At 32.0% G+C, this 23,138-nt stretch overlaps 2 long non-coding RNA genes across 2 annotated transcripts; both read right to left on the bottom strand.

The window, feature by feature from the left end:
* Positions 1–14,531: 14,531 nt before the first annotated feature.
* LOC145307292 (uncharacterized) lies at positions 14,532–16,768 on the bottom strand. Its single transcript, XR_013875382.1, has 2 exons — positions 16,638–16,768; positions 14,532–14,696 (listed from the first exon to the last, which is right to left on the bottom strand). It is a non-coding gene; the product is annotated as an uncharacterized LOC145307292 (long non-coding RNA).
* Positions 16,769–20,217: 3,449 nt separating this feature from the next.
* Positions 20,218–20,930, bottom strand: LOC145306767 (uncharacterized). Its single transcript, XR_013875202.1, has 2 exons — positions 20,493–20,930; positions 20,218–20,332 (listed from the first exon to the last, which is right to left on the bottom strand). It is a non-coding gene; the product is annotated as an uncharacterized LOC145306767 (long non-coding RNA).
* Between the last annotated feature and the right edge of the window lie 2,208 nt (positions 20,931–23,138).

The raw sequence follows: 23,138 nt of genomic DNA, 5'->3' as shown, positions 1-23,138 counted from the left end.
CATAATTACTAAAGATATGGGGAAATATGCAGGAAATTTAATAACAATAATATCTATTACAAAAAAATTTTAAATCGGATTGCAAACACCAAAGTTATGGTGAAAAATACAAATATAGCCTAAAACCTGCTAAAAAGCATGTCACTGCCATGGTATGTGAAAGTTAATTCTGGTCCTTAGTGATGAAAATGTTGTCATAAAGTTTCAGCCTTCACATCTGTCATAGGAGCCAAGAAATTCATGTTTCCCCACTTTTTCTCTTACAGAATGAAAGATGGACAGACAGATGGACGGACGGATATTTAGAATTATAGAGTAGCTTCGCTACTAAAAAGTAATCAGCTATTTATATCCAATTTTTGCCCTACTTATAATCGAATCATTCTTGTTTAAGAAGGTGTAGATTGTTATTGATGCACTTCTTATGAAATAAATATAAAGATTAAAAAAGGTCTGCCCGTCCCATAAGATCTCGGTAACCACTGAACCGATCGGATTCTACTCTTTTTAAGGGAACATACCTACTGGTCCTGTGATGGTTTTAGGCTATTTCCTTGGGGGATGGGACACCCCCAACCCCCCAAAAAATTAAAAAATCCCCCCTCAATTTTTTTTTAATTTGTGGGGGTATCTCCAGAGGTAATTATTTTTTTTTCTTTAATTACCTCTTAGGGCAAAGCCCTTAGAGGTTAGGGGCAAAGCCGCTAGATTTTTAAATGTTAGTATTTGAAATTTATAACAAAGGTTATTTTGTCTTTCTTAATAATAATTAACTAGCGGTTACGCCCCTAGAAGCATCTAGGGGCACTTAAGGTAGAAGGGGGAAAAGTCAACCTCAGCCTATTTTGAATTTGAGTTTCAAAACAGTAAAAAAATAGTTTAAAACCTTCCCAGTACCTTTAAGAAGCTTCACGGCAAAGGAGACTAATATTGGTTCAGCGGTTAGCAAGATCCTTCGGGACAGACAAAAAACGCTTACTACTTTATATAATAGGACTAGGGGCTTTGCTCCAAGAGGTAATTTAAAAAAAAATTTAAAAATTAAAAAAAATCTTGGTTTGCTTTATGGTCAACTCAGCACCATTTTTTTTTGTGGGGGGAAATTTTCATTTTTTCATAGCTTAAAACCACCACAGGACCAATAGGTATATACCCTGAAGAGTAGAATCCGATCGGTTCAGTGGTTACCGAGATCTTAAGAGACAGAAGGATGGACGGATGGACGGACAGACAGACAGACAGACATGATTCTACTTTGTATTATAGATAGTGCATCATCACCTTCGTCAAAATGATAGAATATTCAGAACCATAGTTTATTACTTATTCTTCCCATTTATATTCACCTTTATTGACCAAAAATTTTATTCAAATATGTATATACTAGCCTCTAGGGGCTTTGCCCCAAGAGGTGATAAAAAAAAATTTGGGCGAAATACGTAAAAGGACCAAGGAAATCCCCTACAAAAAAAAATGGGGGGGGATTTTTTGTTTGGGGGGGGAGGTGTCTAGCCCCCAAGAAATAGCCTAAACCACCGACCAGTAGGTATATTCCCTGAAGAGTAGAATCCAATCGGTTCAGTGGTTACCGAGATCTTAAGGGAAGGACGGAAAGACGGACGGACAGACAGACGACCGGACGAACAGACAGACGGACAGACAGACAGACATCGTTCTACTTTGTATTATAGAACACTACTAAAATATAGGTTTTTTAGCCAAAAAGTCGAATACTCTGGAAATTCGAACTGATATCATTTATTTATACCTATATAGAGAGCTCCACGTCTTTATTTAAATCATAAGTGCATAGCCTAAAGAATAAATTGCATTTGAACTTGAGTGTATTTTTTCTTGAAAAAAAGCTGTAAAAATGTGTTTTTAACCTAACAAATTCATAAAAAAAAATCCGCAAGTTAAAATATGAAAAATCCGGGAAGCTTTTTAGTAATAAAATTCATGCTTAGTGTGATTATTTCATAAATAACAAACATACCATATTTTGCAATAGATCATTTAAAAGCTCTAAAACAATCTATTTTGCTTGTGAAAGAAAAGTCAAGAATTGCCAAGATTAAGAAAAAAATGAAACAGTGTTTGTTCTTGAAAATCTTGTGCAAATAAAGGAACTAACAGGTCTTTGTAATACTTGTAAAACATGTTTATAAAACATATTTGTAATTATGAATTATAAATTCAAAGTGATGTGTCTATTAAAAGCAAAACTGTTCTAAAAATAGTGACGGTCCGTTCGCCCATCCATATAGTTTTTTCCCTGTTTACTTAGGCATGTTAGAATTGTCTTATTGATTTTAAACTTTGCATGGTGATTCCTTTAGTATGTAAGTATTTATTTAGAAAACGTAGCAACTGTATAATCATTACCAGAATGTCCGTACTCAGAATTTTAACAAATTTACTCCAATTTTGTTTTGACATTTAAAGTATTTACATATATAATTATAATTATTCTCTAAGTGTTAATGTTCGTTCGTCCTAGTGACCTATTCCAGTATGAGAATCTGAATTGCTATAATAACTTTTTAAAATCTTTATATACTTTGAAATTTATTTTAAATTTTGAATGCCATCTTAGTTAATTAAATGTATATTTATACAAAAAAATATTATTGTGGATTTAAAAGAACTTCATATAAAATATATGAATAAAACTTGTTGAAATGATGTTAGATTTTTGGAAAATAGAGGGTTTTATTAGGTATAAAATATGAAAATATGAAAAAAATTAGGCTATACACTTATGATTTAAATAAAGACGTGGGGCTCTCTATTTAGGTATAAATAAATTATAACAGGTCGAATTTCCAGAGTATTCCTCTTTTTGGCTAAAAAACCTACATTTTACTAGTGAGAAGTCTTGTGCTAATTTGCAAAAAAAAAATGTTTTAATTATGACAATATGCAGACGTAAAGGCCCACCAGAGTAAAGCATTGTATGGACCGTGAAGGGATGTGACAATAGACGAAATTAAAATAACTAAATTGTTTCTTTGGTAGCATAAGATTATTTGATTGCACTTATTTATTGTTGCTTTAATGCAGGGATCTAAAGGGATAAGACAAAGGCCGATAAATTAATATACATCTCCGATAATAAAACAAAAATCTTCCATTACAATTAGTGGTTGAAACTTTTGGACACTCAACTTAATGAATCAACCAATCCCCAAAGTTGTTAGGCCAACGAATGGGAAAAAATTACTATAAAACTATGGAGGCTAGTGTATCAAACAGCCCATGGTCCCCTCCCTCCCTTTAATGGATTGAACTATCCTTGTTTTCATTTTAGACTAAATTTTCTAGGAATCTAAGGTGATAAGACAATGGATGATAAATTTATGTAAGCACCTCAATTACAATAAATCTTTTTTTGTAGGTAACACTTTTTTAGTAGAAAGGTTAAGACACTTTCAGTTTTACAACCCAAAAAAAAACACAAATATTTAAGCCAACAAACAACAAATTAGTTTTTGAGACAAGTATAATTTCCAGTCCAATGTGCCTTCCCTCCTTTGTTTATACAAAGCTTTAATAAATTGTAACACATAAAGAAATATTGAACTTTCGAAAACTAAAATTCAGTACATTTGGAGGAAACAATGGACGAAAACTTAAATAAATAATATCTACAATATCATGAGAAAACAGCACGAGGAGGAAAGTAGCACCCTGTAATCGTTATCAGAAAGTCTGAACGTCAATTTAAAACATTTGGCGAAGCTTTTTACATTAAGAGTTAAGACAATATACATTGATAAGATACATACAAAACGTTATTGTTTCTTAGTTACGCTTTCTACAAAAAGGGTTGGTAGAAGTCCGTCCGTCTCTATGTCTAAATTAACAGCCAAGATTAGTTGTTTATTGCATCGGTTTTTCCCGTTTTAATAGCCCCGGAGGGCCCAAGGCTCAGCCTAACAAAACTGGTGTTAATATTACGATTTTTTACTTTACTATTCGTAGAAAAATATCTATAATACAATACACGATTTTTAAGTATGGATGAGACGGTTCTGATCCAGCGGATATTAATTGGTTTCGTAGTCATACTGGAAAATCAATTAAATTATGGACGGAATGACAGACAGGCAGAAAAGTGCATTGTAGAGAAAGGCTATTGGGCTGTTTATAACACTAGTTTTACAATAACGTTTTCTTATTCGTTGGCTTAACAACTTTGGGGACTTAAATGTGTATTTGTAAGTTCATTAAGTATAGTGTTCAACGTTTCAATCATTAATTGTAATTTACTGAAAGGGTAATTTTGTGTATTATCATTGAGAATGTACATAAATATATTGGTTATTGTCTTATAAACAAGGATGACAACATCCATAAAAGCGAAGCTCTGAAACGGTAGGACAAACGGACATTAACACTTGTATAATGTCAGAACTGAATAATCAGAATGCGAATGTATAAGAGTCAAAGCAAAATTGTAAGTAAATTTGTTGAAAAACTGCTTGATACAGGATAATGATTATGGACATACTTACATTTTTAGGACTTGATTATAGAGTTGCTTCGCTTATAATATTGTACTTTGTTGTCCCAGGAATCAGTATACCAAAAATCAGACCAATCGGATAATTAGGTCACATACAAATTTGTTGTTAAAAATATAAAAAAATCAACATGTTTAAAATGGACGTACGGACATTCTGGTAATGATTATAGAGTTGCTACGCTTTCTAACTCGTACCTAACTATTACAGAAACCACCATGCAAAATTTGAAATCGATAAGACAATTCTAACATGTCTAAATTACGGAAAAAGTAAAAAAATCAACTTGTTTAAAATGGACGTACGGACATTTTGGTAATGATTATAGAGTTGCTACGCTTTCTAAATCGTACCTAACTACTAAAGGAATCACCATGCAAAATTTGAAATCGATAAGAAAATTCTAACATGTCTAAATTAACGAAAAAAGCTATCCGTGACGGACGGACGGACGTACGTACGGACGGACCCTAATTATAGAAAAGATTCGCTTTTAAAAAGTATATATAATTAAGGGATCATATGGGACAAGACAATGAATGTATATAATATACATGATACATCCACAATGACGATAAATAAAATTAATCCTCTTCTAGATGAAAATTATTGGTTTTGGTCACTACAAGCTTGAAACTAACCAATAAAAATTCAATAAAAGTACCCAACGTTTTTAAGCTGACCAATGAGCCTGGGTATAGTAAAGGTTGTATACAGGAACATTGGACAAAAAATTAATCTAACTCTGTCTATAACGACATGGGAAAGATAACAGAGAAAAACTTGAAAATCCATTGTTCAATCCCTGGTGATGTATTTTCTAGAATCTTATTAATATCGTAGCTTTTCTATAGGTAGAGTCTGTATGTCCGTTCATACTTTTACGTTAATTTAGCTATGTTAGAGTTGTCCTTTAAACTTCAGGGTTTCAGTGACCAACAAGGTACCCTGAGTGAAAGCACAAATTTTTAGAAGTTTTATTGGGATAAGACAATGAATGTTTATTTGAAATACATCCTCAATGATGATAATAGTTATTTATTGCATCGTATTATAGACAGCATTCCATGGATAATAAATTTTAAAATTAAAAGAATAATTCCGGTTTTGCTAACCCTGAGGGGCCTAAGTCCTGTGCTAACAAATCTGGCATTGATATTATGTTTTTTTTCATTTTAATATTCATATAAAATTGTCTAACATTTTTCCAGTATGGCTTTGAACCGGCTCTAATCCCGCGGATATTAATCCGTCTCAAAGCCACACTGAAAATAAAATTACCCCTGTTGAAGATTAAAATTATTGATTGGGCACTACTTGTTCGGAACCAACCAATCAAAATTAAAGTACCCAAAGTTTTTAAGCTAACCATAGAGCAAGGATAGTAATGAAGCTTTGGATACCTGTGTAAATACAGTCCAGTGTACTCTCCCTCCTTGGGTAAAAATGTAATTTACTGCTCAATGATCCCTAACATCCCTGGGTATGGTGTGTCTACAAAAAGGCAGTGTCCAAAGTTTTCCACTGATTATTTTAATTTACAAAAGGGGTCCCGTTTTATAATTGTAATTGTGCAAATTGTAAACAGTTATCGCGCAAGCAATGTTTTTCTACAATATAATACATTTTTTTTCAGTACAACTCATAACCTATCAATCAAGCGGGAAAGCTTAGATTCGTAGCCACACTAAAATAGTTATTATGCAATCATATTATAAACAGTACACTAAACAGCTTTCCATGGATTTTAAAATGTACAGTTGAAAGAGTAAAAATATTTTAAAAATAATGCATAAAAAATTCATTTCATTTGCTCAAAGATATGCCTCAAATAAAAAACGTTTTAAGTAAAATACCACCCCCCTTTCTCCTTATACAACGTATCCTTACAATCTGACCCAAAATTTAAGGTATCAGTGCTCATCAAGGTACTTCAAGTGAAAGCGCAAATATTTTGTTTTAGAGCATCGCATTTATGGATTTATTTTTCTTGTTTTTACTTCACACTAAATTTTCGTTTACTAGGAATCTTAAAGAATAATAAGACAATGGACGATAAATTGATGAAAATTCCATATTTACAAACAACTTTGAGGACTTAACTATTCAAAATTCAATAATTTATCATTATTATCTAAAGTGTTCTAACGTTTCCAACCCATATTGTAATCTACAGAAGGGGTAATTATATTTACCATCAATGTATATTAATTTATCGGCCATAGTCTTATCCCTTTAGATACCTGCGATAATAAGAAATCAATTTAAGTACCTAAAGCTTTTGGGCCAACAAGCAAGATAACGTGGTTATTAAACATTGTATATACTTCAGGGATAATCTGGCCCTTACGAGGTAAGGTATAATACAGGGATCTTAAGAGATTAGACAATGATGATGAATAAAATTACTCCTGTTGTGAATTAAATTTGTTTATTGGATTTAATAAAGTTTGGGCACAACAAGTTCAAAATCAACAAATCAAACTCCCCCCAATTTTTTTATTAAACATGCGTAGTTATAAAACTTTGGGTACCTGTCTCCTCATTCCTTTCATATAATTCTAATTTACAATGTCCAATGTTCCATCCCTCCCTTGGTATATATAAACAAACAGGGATGGAACAATTGACGAAAAGTGTTGTGAACTAAATTCTGCCAATAATAAAATTGGATAGATAAGAAAATGGCAGTAGAAATATCCAAGGAGGGAGGGGTAATTGGGCTGTTTATTACACTAGTCCACAAAGTTTTATGATAAAGTTATCTTATTCGTTGGCTTAACAACTTTGGGGACTTTAATAAATTTTGTTTAGTTGGTTGATTAAGATGAGTGTCCAAACGTTTTAACCACTAAATGTGATCTACGTAAGAAGTAATTATGTGTATTATCACTGGAGATGTACATCAATTTAGCTGCCATTGTCTTATAACTTTAGATCCCTGATAAATATCAGTGAAACAAGGATGACAACATTCATAAAAATCAAAGCTATGCACTGAACAATTGTAGAGTGTCAGAACTAACTAAGCATGATACTGTTTAAAGACATAATTATATTTCAAGGACTAGCTTATAGAGACGCTACGAAACCGATTAATGTCCGCTGGATTATAACCGGTTTTTAGTCATACTGGATTATGTATATAATCGCATTACAGACAATTTTTCCTTTAGATAAACATGTATTTAACAGCTTTTTAATAATATAAGAATTACCTTTACAAAAATTATGTCCAGTTATGCATCATGATGAAAGACAAGATACAGAGAGGGGCGAAATTTCTGGCTTCTATTTTGTTCTTCACTTTGAATTTGCTTTGTTTTCAAGTATATGCGCATTTATAAACTTTGCTAAAAAAAGATAAATAAAAAATATTTATTTCATATTTGATTATCTATCTTTTCAGAATAGCACAGTTTACAGTTAAATATATATATATATTTATTAATTATAACTTTTTATCTCACATAAATATTTAAACTGTACTTGTATTTAAAATCACGTAAAAAATAAACACAATCTTTCTCCTTACACAAACAAAATAACACTAAACTCGCTGACTGACCGCGCCACACGCACTGACCTTTTTGTACCGCACCGCCCATATGGTTATTTCATGGTCGTCACTATAAACAATCCGAAAATTGAAAATTACGCAAATTTCAGATCTCGATTTTTGCGTTTTTTTAAAATGCAACATATAATAATAGCTATTAAAACAATTTTCAAGCATAACTTTTTATCTTATTAAAAATTTGCAGTATTGCTTCAGAACCGATTAAGATCCCCTGGATTGGAACCAGTTCTCAATAGCACTGAAAAATCATGTATAGTCAATTTTTGCGAATTTTATAAGAATCATAAAATTAGTACCTACCATTTTTGTTAGCCTGGGGCTTAGAGAAGCTGTCTATAATACTATTAAAAAATAACTATTATCCTTATCCTTTTATATAAAGTAGTAAGGTTTTTTTGTCTGAAGATTGAGATTTCAAAACTTATTGAACCAATATAGTTCTCCTATACACAAAAGCTTCCTATAGGTCCTTAGATGGGTTTAAGCTATTTTATTTTTATTCTCTATAATAAAGTAACAGGACCTTTGTTGGTATGTCTGTCTGTCTGTACCTAAGGGTAGCGTAGGTCCTGAAAAACATCAATCATTTTAATTAACTAATCAAATTGATCCACATTTAGTTTTTAAAATTTATTTTTTACAATAGACAATAAAATTGCTTTAAGATTGTTTAGAAGGGAATTCTTTGGCTGTCTTTAACATAATACCTATTTAATTCTAATAAAATAAAAAAAATTCATTTTTTCTCAAATTTTTTTAAAAACTGGAAACACTTATCTTAATAAACCAACCAATCAAAATTCAAGCAAAAAGTCCCCAAAGTTGTTAAGCCAACGAATAAGAAATCGTTGAAATAAAATTTTTTGGACTAGGGTAATAAACAGCCCATTGTCCCCTTTCTCTCTGAGATACAACAGTTGATGCCTGAAGAGAAAAATCCCTATAAAATAGTAACAGGATGTCTGTATGTGTGTGTGTGTCACAGGGGATTTTGATATCTGCTGAACCAATATGGTTTTCCATCACAGTGTAGTGGAGCCCTGGGAAGGTTAATAACTATTATGAGTGGGGGGGGGGAGAAATTGCCTCCTTTGATTTAATTTAAGATTTAATAGTTATGTATCACATCGTATTACAGGCAGCTTAATGTAGATATCAAAATGAAACATCATAAAATTTTCTATAATTCAATGCTAAACATGATTTTTCAGTAAGACTGGGATCTGGTTCTAAGCATAATATCCGCGGAATGCTGTCTATAATACGATCCCTGCGAAGTTGAAACTTTTCTGTGATTTTGAATTAAAATTTTAGCCAAAGAAAAGAAAAAATTTAACTATTACTGTTACAAATCAGGGACCTAAAGGGATAAGACAATGGCCGATAAAATGATATATATCCCCCAATGATAATGGACAACAATGCTATTTCTGTAGCTAACAATTACTAGTTGAAACGTTAAAAACTCAACTTAATGAAAAGACCAAACAAAATTTAATAAAAATCACAAAAGGTAAAATTAACCTTTAACAGTCAAGCTCCTTGCCGCACTTAATCGGTGAGGGGCGGGGGGTGTTTAATGCCCTCCCCCCCTCTTATTATCTCAGTTCCTATTAGAGCTAGTGGGCTGAAAAAGTCCCCTGTTTGATAATGAATTTCCAACCTTAAGTAAGTTAAAGTCAATTTTAGCTTCCTTCACCCTTTTATTTAACAACCTTTGTTTTTAAGTCCTTTTTTACTTCAAATTTCAAACGGCTTTAATTTTCTTATTTTTGAAGCTAGAAGAACAATTTTTTGCAGAAAATGATTATCCTTAAGTAAATCTCAGTTGGCAGTCGGCGGGAAAATGGCAGCGGATCTTAAAACATTATGTAGACATGTAAGAATAGCTTAAGTTAAAAATTTGAAGTCTTTAAGTCAAAAAATGCGGTCAAAGGAGCCTTTTAAATATTTCTGGAGACCTGGAGGATCAGGACCTGCAGGATCCTACCTGGAACCTGTAATTGAATTGAACACCTGTATTTCATATGATGATGTACTACTAGAGAATATTTTAGTATTTTGGTAAGATAAAATGCTTTGTTTACTTGAAATAAATATTTTTGCTCTTTACCTGGATGACCCAGCCAGGTTTGCTGGCATCCTGTGCCCGCCAGGATGGATATATTCAAAAACTTTCAATTCTCAGTTATGTGTCATACCCATACTAAAAAAGTCATGCAGTTTGGGCTCTTTATCTTTCAGACACAGAAATGAGGTTAAAAAAAACGGAGGGGGGGCATTTAACATCCCCCCCCCCCCCAACAGTTAAGGGTTAAAACATGGATATTTGGTTTGTAAGATATATGGATGTACAGACATTCTGGAGTTGATATGCTTTCTAATTCGTACATAACTACTACAGGAATCACCATGCAAAGTTTGAAATTGATAGGACAATTCTAACATGCCTAAATTAAATAAAAAGATATACAGGGTGCGCCACATAAATCCGGACTTTTTTTTAAAAGGCCATAGCGCCAAAACTACTTGACCAATCAGGACGTTTGACCCCACTATAAAAAGCTTCAGTAATGACCTTTTTGCCCATAAAAAGTTTTGCACTATTAAGGACATGTACTCCAAGCTGGCCGTGCATATGTTCAACAAGGCAGATTTGAAATGCACTGATAGTTTACCTTAAATCATTGACTTCGGCCTAATAAATCTGACCTCAGCCCATCTGTAGATGAGGTAGACTTATGAAACTTGGTGGAGATAATGTTAGATACATAATGAAGACACTAAAAGACTAAACCTCTCTATCTCCGCTGGCTTGGCCGTAGTACCTTGGCAAAGTGATTTTAAGATGTCAAAAACGTCAAAACTCCTTTAAGACTATGTGTTGCGCTGATAATTCTAGCTTAATGTGTTTTCCATTTTTAAAAACGTATACCATTGTTGTAGCTCAACTGTGGCCCAAATGAGAGCCGCCGTGTCAAAGGGTAGCTTGATAGATGGTTTAATTTAGATCCTGCAGTTACTAACATCCCTAAGGAGATGTGGCCTCCCAGCAGCCCCGATCTGAATCCAATGAACTTTTGGGCCTGAAGACCTCCCTCATTGCCACTATCAAAGAGAACTTAGCCACCTTGGACAGGGACATGGTGACCAGGGTCGGCGGGTGGTTGAGGGGGCAGGTAGAGGCAGTAATTGAGGCTGGCAGCGATATTATTGAATGATCTAATAGTCATATACCTAGTTTGGGTCCCAATTTTTGAAATTCAATAAAATCTTTAAAATTGACGATTTTATATTAACCTTTTTAAAAATAAAAATGTCTTGATTTTGTGGCGTACCCTGTATTTTACTGCATTTTTTTCCCACTATTAATTCTTGCTAATTTTTATACTAAATAATTTTTCCATTTTAAAGAATATTTTGTTTAGGCTAGTCTGCTTCAAAATTTGCACCTTGGATTTATTTTAGGCTGTTTTTCTGCCCACATGCACACCTCCCCCCTAGAAAAAATTAAAACTCTATTGGCTTGATATTACTTGATAAAAAATAAGATAGAAATTGAAGAAGAATAGTTATTTCTTTCACCATATTATAAACAGCTTTCTGCGGATATAGAATGTACAATTATACTATTAAAACCAGTTTTTTTAGCCCCCAGGTGCCGAAGGCACAGGCTAAAAATACTGGTATTAATCTTATGATTGTACATTTCCACATTTGTAGAAAGCTGGATATAATATGATGCTAGACATAGTTTTTTTGTATGGATAAGAACAGGTTCAAAACCACCAGATTCAAATGAATACAAAAAAACATTTTATCAACATTAATATCAAATAACTAGTTTTACAATAGAATAGTTGTTGGTATTTAAAGGACGCCTGCAAGAAATACCACGCTTTGACTGCTGAAAGACTGCCACAAGTAGACCCAATACCCCAAATTTAAAGCCTTCAGCTTCAATAACAAAAAAGTTCTGGGCATTTCAAAATAGCATTTTATATACAATGAAAATTTTCAAAGATTTCCAATGCTTATAAAAGAAAAAACAATATTAAATTACGTCGCCTAGACACAAAATTATGACTTTATCTTTGTCAGAAACTTAGATTGCCGGTAACTGATTACATTTTTACAATAAAAACACCACATCTCAAAATTCAATTTAAATTGTATTTTTAAACAAAAATCATAGCGGAAACAAAGGGGGAAACTCAGCTGTAATTGGTTGCTTAGCTGATTCAGCCTTCTGATTGGCTACAGTACATTCAGTACAACGCAAGTTAAACTTAATTTTTTTTAATGATTTTGACTATAAAATCATGCTATTTTTTGATAAATTACTTGTAAGCAATCAATGGAAACTATTGCTTATTTGGCTTACATACCAAATCATGCTATTTTTTGATAAATTACTTGTAAGCAATCAATGGAAATTATTGCTTATTTGGCTTACATACCAAATCATGCTATTTTTTGATAAATTACGTGTAAGCAATCAATGGAAATTATTGCTTATTTGGCTTACATACCAAGTCATACTTTTTTTTGATAAATTACTTGTAAGCAATCAATGGAAATTATTGCTTATTTGGCTTACATACCAAATCATGCCATTTTTTGATAAATTACTTGTAAGCAATCAATGGAAATTATTGCTTATTTGGCTTACATACCAAATCATGCCATTTTTTGATAAATTACTTGTAAGCGATCAATGGAAATTATTGCTTATTTGGCTTACATACCAAATCATGCTATTTTTTGATAAATTACTTGTAAGCAATCAATGGAAATTATTGCTTATTTGGGATACATATCAAATCATACTTTCTTTGGATAAATTACTTGTAAGCAATCAATGAAAAGTATTGCTTATTTGGCTTACATACCAAATCATACCATTTTTTGATAAATTACTTGTAAGCAATCAACGGAAATTATTGCTTTTTTGGCTGACATAACAAATCATGCTTTTTTTTGATAAATTACTTGTAAGCAATCAATGGAAATTATTGCTTATTTGGCTTACATATTAAATCATGCTATTTTTTGATAAATTACTTGTAAGCAATCATTGGAAATTATTGCTTATTCGGCTTACATACCAAATCATGCCATTTTTTGATAAATTACTTGTAAGCAATCAATGGAAATTATTGCTTATTTGGCTTACATAACAAATCATGCTATTTTTTGATAAATTACTTGTAAGCAATCAATGAAAAGTATTGCTTATTTGGCTTACATACCAAATCATGCTATTTTTTGATAAATTACTTGTAAGCAATCAATGGAAATTATTGCTTATTTGGCTTACATACCAAATCATACTTTTTTTTGGATAAATTACTTGTAAGCAATCAATGGAAATTATTGCTAATTTGGCTTACATACCAAATCATGCTTTTTTTTGATAAATTACTTGTAAGCAATCAATGGAAATTATTGCTTATTTGGCTTACATACCAAATCATGCCATTTTTTGATAAATTACTTGTAAGCGATCAATGGAAATTATTGCTTATTTGGCTTACATACCAAATCATGCTATTTTTTGATAAATTACTTGTAAGCAATCAATGGAAATTATTGCTTATTTGGCTTACATACCAAATCATGCTTTTTTTGATAAATTACTTGTAAGCAATCAATGGAAATTATTGCTTATTTGGCTTACATAACAAATCATGCTATTTTTTGATAAATTACTTGTAAGCAATCAATGAAAAGTATTGCTTATTTGGCTTACATACCAAATCATGCTATTTTTTGATAAATTACTTGTAAGCAATCAATGGAAATTATTGCTTATTTGGCTTACATACCAAATCATACTTTTTTTTGGATAAATTACTTGTAAGCAATCAATGGAAATTATTGCTAATTTGGCTTACATACCAAATCATGCTTTTTTTTGATAAATTACTTGTAAGCAATCAATGGAAATTATTGCTTATTTGGCTTACATAACAAATCATGCTATTTTTTGATAAATTACTTGTAAGCAATCAATGGAAATTATTGCTTATTTGGCTTACATAACAAATCATGCTATTTTTTGGATAAATTACTTGTAAGCAATCAATGGAAATTATTGCTTATTTGGCTTATATCAGCCAAATCTTCTCATTTTTTCATAAACTGCTTACAGGAAGGAAGGGATTAATTATAACTCCTCCTCCTTTTTCTTCACTTCAACTTATATAAGCCACTTTTACTATAAATGACTGAGTATTTATTTACTCCACCCTCTTTTAACTCACAAGTCAGACCAAATTGTTGTTGAATGCTGAAATAAGTAAGCAATTAGTATTTATGTGGCTTATCAGTAATTTACCACAAAAATGGCACAATGGCACATTTAAGTAGGACTAAAAAGGTGTTAATTGCTTACTTACACGTTTAGAGATTACTAGGGATTATTAAATAATTTTATTATTTTAATATAAAATTCAAATACATCTAAAAATATAATATAAAATAAAATAATTTTTTTTCACAAAGTATATAATTCTAATTTTCACATAATATTTTTTATATGATTGTAACTGGTAAATATAAATGCCACGGAAATAATCTCTTTTTTCCTGAAAATAAATATTCGGGTCATGTGAAGGAAACCAAGTTGCGGGTTTCATCGTATTTTCACAGTAGCTTTTGGATTTAGGTTAGGTTAGGTTAAATAAATGTTAATGATTGCCCCGCAGGGCTAGAGTCCTCCGCAGGGGCTAGAGTCCTCCGCAGGGGCTAGAGTCCTCCGCAGGGGCTAGAGTCCTCCGCAGGGGATAGAAATAGGAGAAAAGCTACTGTGAAAATATGATGAAACCCGCAACTTCGTTTTCTTTCCATGTTCCAAAAATATTCTTATTATTATATATAAAACTAGCGCCTTCACCCCAAGAAGTAATTAAAAAAAAAGTATGGTGCTGAGCCCATAATTTATGTGAAGTAGTTTCCCCAGAATTTTTTTTTGTTTTTGGGGGGGGGGAATTTTCATTTTTTGGGGGGTTGGAGGTGTCCCAACCTCCAAGAAAATAGCTTAAAACCACCACAGGACCATTAGGTATTTACCCTAAAGAGTAGATTCCAATCGGTTCAGTGGTTACCGAGATCTTAATTGACAGATGGACAGACAGACGGACAGACAGACGGACAGACAGATGGACAGACAGACGGACAGACAGACGGACGGACAGACATCAAGCTACTTTGTATTATAGATATTATTTTTTTTTGTATTGATTCTTTAAATATATTTGTCAGGGATCTTAAGGGATAAGACAATGGCAGATAAACTGAGGTATATCCTTAATGATGATTCACAAATTTAACCCTTCTGTAGATTAAAATTAGTGGTTGATACGTTTGAACACTCAACACAATGACACAACCAATTAAATTTAATAAAAGTCCCCAAAGTTGTTGTGCCAACAAAGAAGAAAACTTTGGGGACCATTGAACTTTGTCCAGTAGTTATTGTTATAGGGGAAAAATGTGATTTTCAAAGCTGCTATTATTATGAGACAACTGAAATTTTTCGTAAAGATTTCTTCCACTTCGAAACATACAGAGAATGGAAGGGGGGGGGGGGTATATTGACATCTCTTTTTAGGTCTAAACATTTTAATACTAAGAACATGTATCAGAATAAGTTGCTTATTACAAAACAGGCATTCCCCCTAAATTCAATATTATGTATAATTTTTAATGTCTCTAGCACTGACGTGGTGTGGCCTAGATACCAACCTGACAGCAAGCAGAGGTGGATTCTTAAAAAAAAATAGGGTAGCTGCTCGCTGGTGAGGCAAAATTATTTTTGTGAAAAATCCTCAAAAATCGCAAAAAAAATCTACAAAACTTAAATAAAATCATAAAAGGGTTATTAACATAAGATTTTGTTTAATTTTTGTAGATTTTTCATGTGATTTTGGAGGATTTTTTACACAAACAATTTTACGACCCTAATTCTTTTAAAAGAATCCATTCACCTCAGGCTTGCTAAGGGGGGAGACGGTTGTGACACTTTTTGAAACCAAAATAAAAAGTCAAAGAAACTCAATGGAAAAAAAGAGTTACAGGACTGAAATTTGGCATGGCGGTAGCTTCTAAGAGGTACCCTCCCCCAAAATAGTTATAAACCTTCCTAGAACCTATGAGAAGCTACCCTGTAAAGGAGAACTATATCGGTTCAGCGGTTAGCAAGATTTCTTGGTACAAACAGACAGACAGAATCCTATTACTTTTATTTGCGTATCTAATAAAGTATAAAGGATGTTTGTTTGTCTGTTTGTACCGAAAGATCTCGCTAACCGCTGTACCGATCGGGTTCTTCTTAACAGGGTAGCTCCTCATAGGTCCTGGGAAGGTTTATAACTATTTTTGGGGAGGGTACCAAAACCCTCCCAAGAGACGTAACAAAAAAATTTAAACGCAACATAGACAAATTATTTCTTTAATTACATATTCAAAATATAAAAAAAAATTTAAGTGCCACTAGAGGCCTCTATGGGCGTAGCCGCTATACTTACTTAAACTATATTACTTTATTACTAATATATTACTAGTAATAATAGTAATAATCGTCTTCTGTATTCTCCAATTTCTCTTCCCAGTAAGTTTCACTAAAAAAAGAGATTAATTTGAATTAATATTTGAACTTACTTAAAATATATTACTTTATTACTAATATATTACTAGTAATAATAGTATTAATCGTCTTCTGTATTCGCCAACTTCTCTTCCCAGTAAGTTTCACTAAAATAAGAGATTAATTTTTTTAAAAGCAGCAAAAAGTCCAATAAAAAATGTCATACAATACAAATGATCAATAAATAGGCCAGCATACAATTTACCATTGGTCATTTACAATGTATACTGTCCTATCATTGGTCGTTTGCATTTTTTATTGGACACTAATCGCTGTTTCGATTAATTTATTAATTTTATCAAAACAAGGATGACAACATCCATAAAAAAAACAAGCTCTAACTAAGACATAAAGGACGTACCTTGTTGTTCAAGGAATCATTATTCTAAATATCAGATGAATAGGATAATTATATCAAACAAGAACTAGTTGTAAAAAAAAGTAAAAAGATGGACATACAAACTTTCTGATAAGAATTATAGAGTTGCTATGCTTTCTATATAGAACTAAAGTGTAATAGGAATCAACTTAACATGTTTAAAATCGATATGACAATTCTAACATGTCTAAATTAACAAAACTGTTGTTGTCTGTATGTCTTTTTTCTCTATCTGTCTGTTTGTCTGTCTGTCTGTCTGTCTGTTTGTATTTCTGTCTGTCTATCTGTATCTGTATCTGTTTGTATAGCTATCTGCCTCTATGACTTTTTGTCTCTGTGTCTGTCTTTCTTTCTGTCTATCTATCTATCTGTCTGTTTGTCTTTCTGTTTGTCTGTCTGTTTGTCTGTCTGTTTATCTGTCTGTTTGTCTATCTGTTTTTCTGTCTGTTCGTCTGTCTTGAAAACTCTTTTCCTAGGACAAGTAGCCAGCCTTAGGGCACCTAAAAGGAAAAGTAATTAGAGTGGTACCCAAACTTATATATCTGAATGGTATCCAAACTTTAATAAGAATGGTACCCAAACTTATTTAGGACAGGTGGGACAAAAAAAATGCCAATTTGAACAGGATAAGTGGGCAGACACTAAATTTAATGTAGAGATGTAACGATATATATCAGGGATCTAAAGGGATAAGGCAATGGCCGGTAAAATGTTGTACATACCCAATGATGATACACAAATTAACCCCTTTTGTAGATTACAATGATTGGTTGAAACGTTTGGACAGTCAACTTAATTAAACAACCAATCAAAATTCAACAACAGTACCCAAAGTTGTTAATTCAACGAATAAGAAAATGTTATCATAAAAATTTGGGAACTAGTGTATTAAACAGTCCTCTGTCTTCTCCCTCCATGGATGCATAGCGCTGTTAAGAAGTGTAAGAGGTTAAAAATATTCATCAGAGAGAGAGAGAGAGAGAGAGAGGGGACAATGGGCAGTTTATTACTCTGGTCTCCAAAGTTTTCTTATTCATTGACTTAACAACTTTGGGGACTTCAGTGAACTTTGATTGGTTGTTTCATTAAGTTGGGTGTCCATACTTATACTAATTTAAAGTAGGGGTAATTATGTGCATCATCATTGGGGATATAAATCGATGTATTGGTCATTGTCTTATCCCTTTAGGTCCCTGAATATCTATACGCTAATTAAAGTAGCATAGTTGATTTGGGTTTATAAATGAGAAAAATATTTAGAGTGTTTTGATCATAAGAATAGTTTTTTGCTTAAAACTAAATAGAAATAAAAATTAATGTACCCATCAATTATGACAATCAAAATTACCCCTTCTGTACTTGTAGATTAAAATTATTGTACCCACAAAACCAAAAATGACCAACAAAATTAACCCTTTTATTTATTTAAATTATTGGTGGAACATATTACTCTGAATCTAATTATCTTTTAAAACTTTGACGGTAGGTCCATTTTTTGAGTCCATTATCCCCTTTATCTAAAGTAACTTTAAAACACGATCTTTAATTTGTTGGCTTAAAAATTTTAGGTTATTTTATAGTTTGATTTGTACATTTCTACACATTTTATAAACCACTACTTTTAAACTAAATAAGGGATAATTTTGTTTATTATTATTGGGATGTACTTACAATTATACAGAAGCTATGCTGGTATATTTATTTCTTACATTGCGTCGTATTATAAACGGCTTTCCGCGGATATAGAATGTATAATTATAAGATTAAACTAATTTTTTTTAGTCCCGAGGTGCTGAAGGCACAGGCTAAAAATTGTATAATTGTACATTTTTATATTCGTAAAAGCTGGATATAATACTATGCTTGACATAGTTTTTTCATATGGATGAGAACCGGTTCCTATCCACCGGATTCAAATGAATACGAGAAATCATATTTTATATATCCTGAAGAGAATCTACAAAAAAAGTTATGCCAAAAAAGGGAGGAGTAGGTTGCTCTAAAAATCCGTAGAGGTTGTGAGTTTTAAGTTAAAAACAGTAGTAGAACGATAAAAATTTATCAATTTTTGTCTATAGTTGTTTTCAATAAGAAATACACATATTTAGTGAATATTATCGTTCTACTACTATTTTAAGCCTTAAAACTCACACCTTTACTGATTTTTAGCGCAACCTACTCCTCCCTCTTTTTTAAAATCAGTTCACTTCTTTTACACGGACAAATATTTTGAATTAGAGTTTTGCTACTAAAAAACGCCTTACACGCTCATATCCTTACAGAATTCCTAACACGGATCTTTATGGATAGTACAACAAAAAGATAAATGTTATAACCTCAATGATGAACAAGATATCTCCTTATGTAGATCTAAATTATTAGTTGAAAAGGTTTTAACACTACTAGTTTAAAAATAACCAATTTTCACTATAAGTACCCAAAGTTTTAAGCAAACGATTAAGGTCCAATGTTCTATTCCTCCTTAAGTGCTACTGAGCAAAGATGACAGCATCCATAGAAGTGGTAGGATAAACAAACATTAATACTCGTTCAGTGTCAGAACTCAATAATCAGAATACAAATGTATAAAATATAAACAAAATTGTAAGTAAAATTGTTTTAAAAATTCTTAAATGTAGAATTCTGTTTAAGGACATTCTTAAATTTTTAGGACTCGATTATAGAGTTGTTTAACTTATAATTTTGTACCTTATTGTAAAAGGAATCCGTATTCAAAAAATCAGATGAATCGGATTATTCTAACATACAAAAATTTAATGTCAAAAAAGTAAATAATCAACATGTTTAAAATGGACATATATTATATTATAGAGTTGCTACGCTTTCTAAATCGTACCTAACCATCATCATGCAAAGTTTGAAATAGATAGGATAATTCTAACATGTCTAAATTAACTGGCAGACGGAATGACTGACCTTAATCATAGAGTAGTTTCACTATAAAAACATAATACATAATATAATGATCGTCTACATACATTTTGTAAGAGCGTTTCCCCAAAAACGGACATACGGACAATTCAAAATATAGAGTAATTTGGCTACTAAAAAAAAACTACAATTTTTATTATTATTATTATTTACTTAGTATAAAAAAAGGATTTCCTACACAAAACATTCTTAGAATGACAATTTCAATAATTCATTGGGTACAGGTCCCTTTCGTGGCAACGCCTCTTAAGGGGCGTTTTGTTGTATTTATACATTAGCTTTTGATAGGTTAGGTTAAGTTGGGTTAGGCAATTGGCCACGCTGGGGCTAGAAACAGGGGGAAAGCTACTTTTAAAAATACGACGAAACGCCCCTTAAGAGGCGTTGCCACAAAGGGGACTATACCCCAATAACTAATAATTTGGATCCAGTTGAAATTTATCTATTTTTCCAGTATAGCTGCGAATCCGCTGGATTAGAACCGGTTCGGTCAGCCATACTGAAAAATCATGTATATAGCATCGTATTACTACTGACAATTTTCCATGAATATTAAAATAAAAACTATAAAATTAACACCAGTTTTGTTAGCCTTTGGTCCCTCATACCTAACAAAACTAATTATAATCTTTCATTTTAATATCCGCGGCATGCTGACTATAAAACGATGCTTTAAATAACTATTTTTTTAAACTTTAAAAGCTGCTTACGGTCAAACGGCAGTTTTTACAGATAAATTTAACACATTATTAGTTAGATTAATATCAGGGAAGGGGATATTATGTTTATTATCATTGGGGATCAATATCCTTTGTCTTATCCCTTAGGACCCATACTTCACCCCCCCCCCCAATTATATTAAACAAATCAACCCACTATGCAGATTAAAATTATTGGTAAAAAAGTTAAGACATATTTATTTTTATAAACTAGTTAAGTGCCGCTAGCCGCTTTGCCGTAAGCAACCTTTAAAACTGCCTTCATAGAACTATCCAATTTTTTTCAATAGTTTTAATAATTGTTTAATACTACTTATTTCATATAATTAATACATTAGTACATAATAGTATATTTGGCAGGGCTAGACAGCCGCCTTTAAAACCGCCGACAAACCGCCAAATTATCTATACAAATTGCGGCGGTTTTTTTGGGGGGCGGCTACCAAGTCCTGAATTTTGGTTTGTTAGTAGAATTAATTTGGTATAAAAGAGGGGTAAAAGCTCATTTTTTAACGAATAAAAAAAATACAAATAATCAAGTAGGTAATAGGGGGGGGGGGGGAGTTTTGGATTGGTGGGGGAGGGATGTGCTATTTCTGCAAAGAAATGCACCAAAAACCGCCGTTTTTTACTATTATCCCCAATAAATGGCGGTTTTTGGTATATTTTCTTCCAAAAAGTTACAAATCTTCCACCCCCCCCCCTTCCCCTAAATAAACATGGCAATACTTGGTAATAATATATATTTCTTGTTTAGTTTTATTTAGACAATTGACTGCGGATACGAAAATTAAATAGGTATTTGTTATATTGGTATTTTAGATTTTGCTTTAATTTCTATAATTCATACCAAAGACGTCCAAAGTAATGGGGTGTTTGAACCCCCCCCCCCCCCCCCCTCAAACCTTTGAAACCCCCCATTTAACCCCCTCAAAGTTTTAAAAAATACATTAGATAATCCCCCCCCTCTCAAACCCTTCATTTTACACCCTCAAAATAAAAAGCTTGGACGTTGTCCCTGTTTCATACTAGACATGACTTTTCACCCCGATTTTTAAACAGTTTGTTAGCCATGGCTAATTTTTTAAAGAAAAAAATCTTCAAATTTTCAAAGAAATCCTATAGAAATCAAAACGAAAATCTTTTAAATCAGGGCTCGGCAGCCACGCATAAGCCTCAAATTTAAATCCGCTTGTGTGCAAATAATAAAATTATGAAAATGTAGATTGTCTGTTTAGAAAAAGGTTTAGACATCCAGCTGAATTTTAAAGTTAGAATCCGGATCCGCATTTTTTTTGAGTCCAAGGCAACACTGGTTAGAATATGATGATTTTACTAAGGCTTAAACGTGGCTGACAAAAATAATAAATTTTTATTTTCGTATTTAAAGTCAATTATCAAAACCAAACAAAAAAATATATTTTCTTTAATGAAATATTTCTAAAAAGTTTTTACTTCATATTAAAGTACTAGACAATTAATTTATAGTTATCTAAGAAATAACCATTTTTTAAAATGAAATTGCTGAATATAAAAATAAAATCCTTACAGTTTTTTTTTATAGATAATATTTTACAAAATATAACTAAAAGCATAAAATTAAAATTAATATTTTTATACAATAAACTTTGGTTGTTAGTAGACTTAGTTAATATTCTAGTAAGTTTTTAGGTTAAGTGCAGTTCACAGTAAAATATTCCTGGTTACGAATATCTCAAAAAAACTGTCAATTTTAAAATCTGCTAACGGCCAAATGGTGGAAAGTATAGATTTTGCTCGCACAGAATTATAACTGTAAAGAAAAAGCCTTGCACAATTAATTCGCAGTGTACATAAATGCGCGAAAAAGACTTATTTCACGCGTTTTTTCTTCATTGGATCTTGGCTATACCAGATTATTTGCAGGCCTTCTAATGCCGCTTAACACAGTGTGCGGGCATGACATGTACGTTTAGCCATTGGGCAGCTAGCAGCCTTAAAAATTCATAGATATTTGTTACCAGAAATATTTTTATCGTGAACTGCAGTAGCTCCAAGTTTTTTTAATCATAGCGGCCATTGGGTAAAATGTATTACCCCAAACCACGGGTTTATAATAAATATATATTATCAGAATGTAAAAATTATTATTCTTAAAGACTTATATGGTAATAAAGACTCCTATTAGCATGTGTTGATCATATAAAAAAAATGCGCATTTTTCTTTTACATGATTCGAATATCTTAAGAAAACTATCTATGTGCTCTAATCTATTTGTTACTTAAAAAGGGGGGGGGGTATTACAATAGCTTTAAAAACTTATTGCCCCCCAATTCTTAATGTTTTAAACAC

The sequence above is a fragment of the Acartia tonsa genome, chromosome 15 (genome assembly GCF_053477335.1).
Source record: "Acartia tonsa isolate MP-2025a chromosome 15, ASM5347733v1, whole genome shotgun sequence".
Taxonomy (NCBI): domain Eukaryota; kingdom Metazoa; phylum Arthropoda; class Copepoda; order Calanoida; family Acartiidae; genus Acartia; species Acartia tonsa.
The sequence above is the reverse complement of the archived record's forward strand: the minus strand, read 5'-3'. Positions and strand labels throughout refer to the sequence as shown.